Genomic DNA, 6,987 nt, shown 5'->3' with positions numbered 1-6,987 from the left:
TTTCTACCGTTGTATGTAATGTGTTAGCCATCTAATATTAGACTTGATGAAGTAGTCCTGAACTATCTGCTTTACACTTTTACTAATTAAAAAATGACTATATCTTCTAATGAGATGTCCTAGACCACAAACAATGACTAGTGATAAATAGAAACAAGTTTATAGAAAAAAGAGAAATTACAACAAAATAAGTATAAGGAATACATAGACAAACCTTGTATCTAGAGTATTTTCCGGTCACCACCCCTTCGCTCCCTTGCTGCCCCATCCTCTAGCGTCACTCTCTTTCATCCTTATTTCTGAATTCTTTTACTAGTAATCTCAATGTATGTCCCTGAAACCGTGGATATCCATATGCCCGTACCTTTTAGCAAACCCAAATTTAACTTTCACGATTTATTGAATAGAAAATCAAAATATAAGTAAAATTATAAAATATAAATGATCATCTTAATATTTAAGAAGTAGAATCACTCGAATAAAAATAAGTGAGAAAGTGAAGCTTTAAATTAATGAGTTTAGATTGTTAATAAACTCCTAAAGTTTTTTTTTTTGAAATGTAATAAACTACTAAAGTTGTAGATTCATAACTTATTTTAAAAATTAGTGAGAATGATCACAAACCATATATATAATATTAAGATTTCATTTACTTATTTTTTTAAAAGAAGTTAAGAAGTTATACTTTGTTTATTACTCTAATACTACCAATTATGTGTATGTGTGTATAATATGTGTGCGGGCGTAGAGGGTTGGGTATTATGGTACCCATACTCACACCCACACTCATACCCATTAATTTTTACGAGTATTTATCCATGCTCAACCTCATACTCATCTAAAGGGTTTTTACCCTACTAATTGTGGGTATTTTTTTGCGGGTACCCAATGGTTCCGTTACCCATTTTCATCCCTAGTGGAGGATGAGTTTTTTTTATGGAAATGATATTTTAGTAAGAGTAGTTTTTTTTATTAAGTATGAATAATTGAATATTTATGATTATATCTTAGAGCCAAAATTATTTAATTTGAGAGAACTGAACCACCGTGGTTCACTTTTCAAGTGAGGTACGATAGGTAAAACCTCAATAGAAAGTTGAATTCTACTTTCGTATGCAAAACGGTTAAACTCCTCTAAAGTGAGTAACCTTATTTTCCAGATAAAGTAAACAACATAAATATTGATTAAATTATTTTTTATTGACTTTACCAAGTATGTAATAATGATCATGATATTTATTTTATCATAGAAAATGAGTCTTTATTTTAGAGAGGGCAATTCGTACTCTTAAATAATTTTGTTTTCTTATATTAACTTTTAAATCGTCTTACCAATTTAATCACTTTTTTTTTGAAAGAACCAATTTAATCACCGAGATATCAAATTGTCATCAAATTCAAATATACCAAACATTAAAGTGGTAACACAACAGGAAAAGTACCAATAAGGTAGCACAAATGGTAGATAGTTGAGCTCCTTAACCATCTAGTCCAGGGTTCGATTCCTAGGCGGTGCGTATGGTGAAGCATTTGTTGGGAGATGCTTATCCACTTAACGTGATCTCAGAGTCTCGAGAGATTAGTCTCATGGCTGTCGGTTGTGGAGATACCTTGGGAAACCAAACACAACAGGAAAAGTTTGATATCAACATTGATTCTGTGTATTTGAGAGATAAATAAAGAACTAATGTGAATCATGTGCTGACATTTTAATTGTTGGGGGATAAAATGAAGGTCTGTTTTAAAGTCATTCTTGTATTACCACAATATATTTGTTAAATAAAAATATCAAAAGAAAACTCAATGAAAATATCAAAATAACTTCAGCATTTGCTCCGATATCTTTTATTTTTTTCTATTTTCATATATTTTTAACCTTTTTATAAACTGTTCCTTGAAAAAAAAATGCTCGCCAAATTATAGTTTTAACTTTTAAGAGTTTTGATACCTACCAATCTCACTTTCTCCTCTATCTTAATTTAACTAATTATTACATCTTTTTTATCCCTCATATTTTTCTATCTCATCATTTATCATATTACTTAATTTTCTCTTCTCTTTATATTTCATGTAGGTAGATGTGAGGGAATAATAAGTGTGTGAAGATAACTTATTGCTAATTATCCTTGCAGACAATAAAGAAAAATGTTTAAAATGGAATGCACGAGATCCAATACACATTATGTTAATCAAATATATTGCATTGGAGATATGTATTCAAACCGACCTTAGCTCAGTTGGTAGAGCGGAGGACTGTAGTTGTGGAATTCCAAACAGATATCCTTAGGTCACTGGTTCGAATCCGGTAGGTCGGATTTTTTAAAATTTTTTTCGTTTTTTTTTAAAATTGGAGAGAAGTAGTTTTTTTTTTGTTTAACAAAAATTGGAGAGAGAGAATTAGCTGGGTTCAATGATTTGATATGATTATCTTTTTTCTATTAATTTAATCTTATGATATGATTTCTTTTTTACGGATGATAACTTTCATTGTTTTAATTCAAATCGAGAATTTATAATTGTTCTAAAATATTGGAAAAGTTTCACCCATTGATCTTCTTCTTTTTTCTAAAACACCCATATATATTGATATCTTCAAGTTCTATAATTTCAGTGGGATGACATTAAATTGATAGGGGAGCATCATTAATAGTATAATGATCGATTACATTTTTTTATCTTAAACAGGGGTAAATATGGAAGGTCGTACCATTTTTTGAAAACCAATACATTAAGTAATGTTTTCTTAATAAACGTGTTTTTACTATTTTAACTTATAATTAAGGACAGACATAATAGTAAAGACATAGCTCCAAATTTTCCTAGTTAGAATGCTAGGAAAATAAAATAATGTAATATTTTGCTACAATTTAGTTCTTAAGTAGTTAGGCCTTGTATCCTAAATGAGTTTTTCCTAGAAAGATTTTAATGAGACACTTTCCCTAAGTGTTTGGCCTTCTAAGAGGTTGGGTTAGCTCTTTCTCATCAATCTCTTTGTTTATTCCTTAATTCATGAGAGGGCTGTTCTCATGTGCTATTAAAATTTCTTACTGTTGTAAAAAAAAGTAGTTAGGCTTTGTTAAAAATTTCTCAATGATTTTGTGGGTAAAAAGTTGGAAAGTTAAATCAAGCACTCAAATCAGGCCGCTAACATTTTGAAGGCTAAACAGTCTCTTTCTATTTTTCTAGTGAAACATGTTTTGCTAGGAATTTACTCCATTGTTAGAATTTGTTAGCGGCTAAACAGAATTTGTTAGCGGCTAAACAGTTTCTTTCTATTTTTCTTTTCTTAATTTTTCTATCATATTATTCATCATATCTCTTGTTCCTCTATCTATCGATCTTTTATCTTTTTCCTAGTTTAGTGGGAACAATTAAAATATTTTATTTTTTCTGCATGTTCGTTAATTTCTTAAGATAATTCATGCTTGATAATTGATAAGCTTGTGGTTAGCTGTCTCATGTGATAGGTTATCAACTTGTTCATGTATAAGACAGCTGCCGTTGGAATTGGCCAGCTCAACTGCTAATATAAAACTCTAACATTTATTTTGAAACAAACTATAGACAAAAAAATGTTAGTTCGCACCGCAGCTCAATTTGATTCTGTCACGTATTAATTAAAAACAGGGAATCTTTCTTCAGATTAAATCACAATTTGGCGCAAGTCAAACTTTTGATTATGCCAGCTCAAAAATCAAAATGATACCGCTTTTATTGAAATGTCTTACTATTAGAATTTAAGTTATATAATTCTACGTTAAAAATTAGTTTAGAGATAAAATTTGATCATATATATACACATGGCATATTAAGTGAGAGAAGTTTTTTATGTGAAAGTTGAGACAAAGTAATTTTAACCATTAAATCAAAGTTAATGGCTGAGATTAAAATGTTCTTAAAAAAAAGTCATGTGGCTCATCCTCTATTTCAAAAACCATGTTTTCTTCTTCGTTCGCCATCACTGTCCTTTGTCACATTTTCAAAGCTTTACACGCATTGGAACCCGTTTGCTTTCTTTCTCAAACCTGTGTGCCATAAGCTTCTTAACTCATTAAATTTTACATCATATTAAACATTCTAGATTTTTAAACATAGTACTTATGGATTGTGTTGTACTTGTGTTATAGACTAAAAAATTAGATGATTAGGTTAAGGTGATTTATGGCCATGGATATCAAGACAAATAGACACATATGAAATAGAAATTAATTAATTTTTTTCTTTTACGCAGAAACTTGTTCAAGATGTTCGCATAAGTAAAAGACCCATTTACAACGTTATTGAATAAAACGTAACGTGGTAATCAAGCGTCCACCATTATTGAACCGTGGCATATACTATACTTAGGCTACGGTTTTATCTCCGTTGAAGAATTTAGTGTGGTCTAAAATTAAATATGTTGTAGTGAACTGAAAATTCTAGCTCTTGGCCTAGTGCAGTGTGAAACTTATGGCTTAGTGCAAGTAGTGGCAGATTTGAGAAAGAAGGTAAAAAAAATGAATTGAGTCAAAATCAGACAAGGTTAAAACAGGCCGAACATATCAAGTATAAGATTTGTAAGAATGAATATTTATGAATGGTCTTTAATCTTCAATAAATGAATCTAGGATAAATTATTATATTGTATTAAAATTTTGGTTAAATTTAACTCTCCCCCAAAAGTAGTTTAGATATGAGAATTGTTTACTTTTTATTTTGGTCATATATCTTTAAGGTGCCCACTATGGTGGGCAAGTTTCAAATTGGTCCACCGATAGACCAATAGGCATAATAGTAATTTACAAAATAAAAATATATAAAAAAAATTAAATTCTAAAAAAACCCTCTCTGTGTTAAAAAAAAACCTCTCTCCTCACTCACACTTCAGCTTCAACTTCCCTAACCAAAACCCTCTCTCCACATCATCGACCTCGACATCATGCAGGAGCTTCAATGGCCGCCGCCGGGATTGTTCCATATCCTCGCCTCGCGAGCAAGGAAGATCCGCTCGTTGAGGATCACCGAGTTTGGATGTGGCTTCCACACCTCTGTTTCCCCCAACTTCAACCCACAACTCCATCTCAATCCAGAGAGGGATCGAGTGTGCTGCCGGAACTCCGACGGAGGGAAGGGAGAGTGCGACAGCGATAGCTTGATAGTGTCCAGAGGTGCGGCATGCGGTGGTCGCGTGGTTGAGGGCGTGACAGCGAGGAGCGGAGGCTAATCCCAAACCCTTGGATCATGGTCTCTTCCTCGCATGATTGTTGTTCTTCGTCCTCACATCCTGGATCTAGATCTAGGTTATCATCTGGTTCGTTTTTATCCTGGATCTGGATCTAGGTAATTTTACAGCAATCGAAGCAAAACACAAACCTCGGAGCGAGCAATGGTAAAGATGGAGTGAGCGGTGTTCTTGTATCTGGGAAGAACAATCGAAACAAAACAACAACAAATGAGGACAAAATAAAATGAAACTGTGATCTAGTAACCTCATTTGTGTTACTCGTTGTTTTCTGATCTGCAACTGTGAAGCCATCAGAGGCGGCCGGAGGCGGAGCCGACCACATCGGGGTCGGGGCTAGCGAGGGAGGAGGCGGGGTATGTGCTGAGGCTCCGGCGGAAGGTGGTGGTGGTTGTGGCGGAGAGCAGAACCAGTGAGAAAGGGAGAAGAAGAGGGGTTTATTTACCCTATTACCCTTTTATCATCCATTAAATCATAACCATCCAATAGAAGAATATTCTAAAATTCCCAGATCCAACGATATATGATGATGGTCCACCGGTGGACCAATTTGAAACTTGTCCATCCTAGTGGACACCTATCTTTAACCAATTGACTACAAATACAATAAAACTAAAACAATTAAAGAGCAACATAATCTGCAAATGGACAAATAAGTAATACCTTTCGACACAAAATAATGCATGACAACAAAAAAAAAAAAAAAGCACAATTGGTAGTAGATAGATACCTTATGCAACTAAAAAAATATAATGTTAGACAAAAAAAACTTCACAACAGAACAAAATTGCAACTGGATCCAAAAAACTTCTTGTCTGTACGATGAATTATAAATAAGCAGAGTGACAGTTCGATACGGAGTAGCTTTCCACACCAGCTTGTATTTCGTTTGGCTTTCTTATATATATAAATTGTGATAAGTTCTTGTTTCATTGCATCACGTTGGAGGCAAGTTTACTATTCATGAAATAGATAAATACATAGGATAGAACAAGTTTAATTCGTAGGTTTCTCTTATAAGCTAGTGCTCCAATCATCAAACGTTTTAATCATTCACACACAACACAACTAGTTCTTATTTTTTAGATGAAAAGTTCATGCGCGCATCATATAGAAGTGCGACAAAGGAGAGACGTAGAACAAATACAATGCAAGTGGACCCTTTCCTTTTAACCCTGAGTTGGCACTGTATGAATTGATTGATAAGAAAAATATTTTGTTTACATTAAATAATATAAAATCCTTAATCTAACTCATAAAAAGCTTTCGAAAATTAATTGATTGTTTAACAGAGTATCAGATTGCTATAATCTGACACATCGAAAGTAATAATATAAAATTATTCATGTGAGCATTACACAATAACTTAAGCTTCGGGATACTTGGTTGCTTGCTAATTAAAGTACACTTCCACCAAGTGATTTAAGGAAGAAATTAGAGATATAATCTAGGATAGATAATATGATAAAAATAGAAGAAAGATATATGATGAGAAAATAATAGAAAAAAAATGAAATGTAAATGAATTAAAACCGATAAACAATGGGTTTCCAAATTTGTATTATATAAAACCTCACCAGCTCTTAGTCACCCAATTAGTAAAAAAACTAATTTAAGCTCACTTTATTTTTTAATTGACATGATTTGATACATAATAATGGCTTAAAAAAAATTAGAAATAACAATTCTAAATCGATGTTATGATTCTTTTTGTGAATGATCACCCTTAAAAATAATTTATTTCATTCAAGAATCAAATTATTTTT

General features: G+C 32.3%; 1 non-coding gene across 1 annotated transcript; it reads left to right on the top strand.

The window, feature by feature from the left end:
• Nucleotides 1-2,222: 2,222 nt before the first annotated feature.
• On the top strand, nucleotides 2,223-2,315 carry TRNAY-GUA (transfer RNA tyrosine (anticodon GUA)). The gene is made up of 2 exons: nucleotides 2,223-2,259; nucleotides 2,280-2,315. It is a non-coding gene; the product is annotated as a tRNA-Tyr (tRNA).
• Nucleotides 2,316-6,987: the final 4,672 nt, after the last annotated feature.

The sequence above is a fragment of the Lotus japonicus genome, chromosome 3 (genome assembly GCF_012489685.1).
Source record: "Lotus japonicus ecotype B-129 chromosome 3, LjGifu_v1.2".
Classification (NCBI taxonomy): domain Eukaryota; kingdom Viridiplantae; phylum Streptophyta; class Magnoliopsida; order Fabales; family Fabaceae; genus Lotus; species Lotus japonicus.
This window is presented reverse-complemented; position numbering and strand designations above follow the sequence as displayed.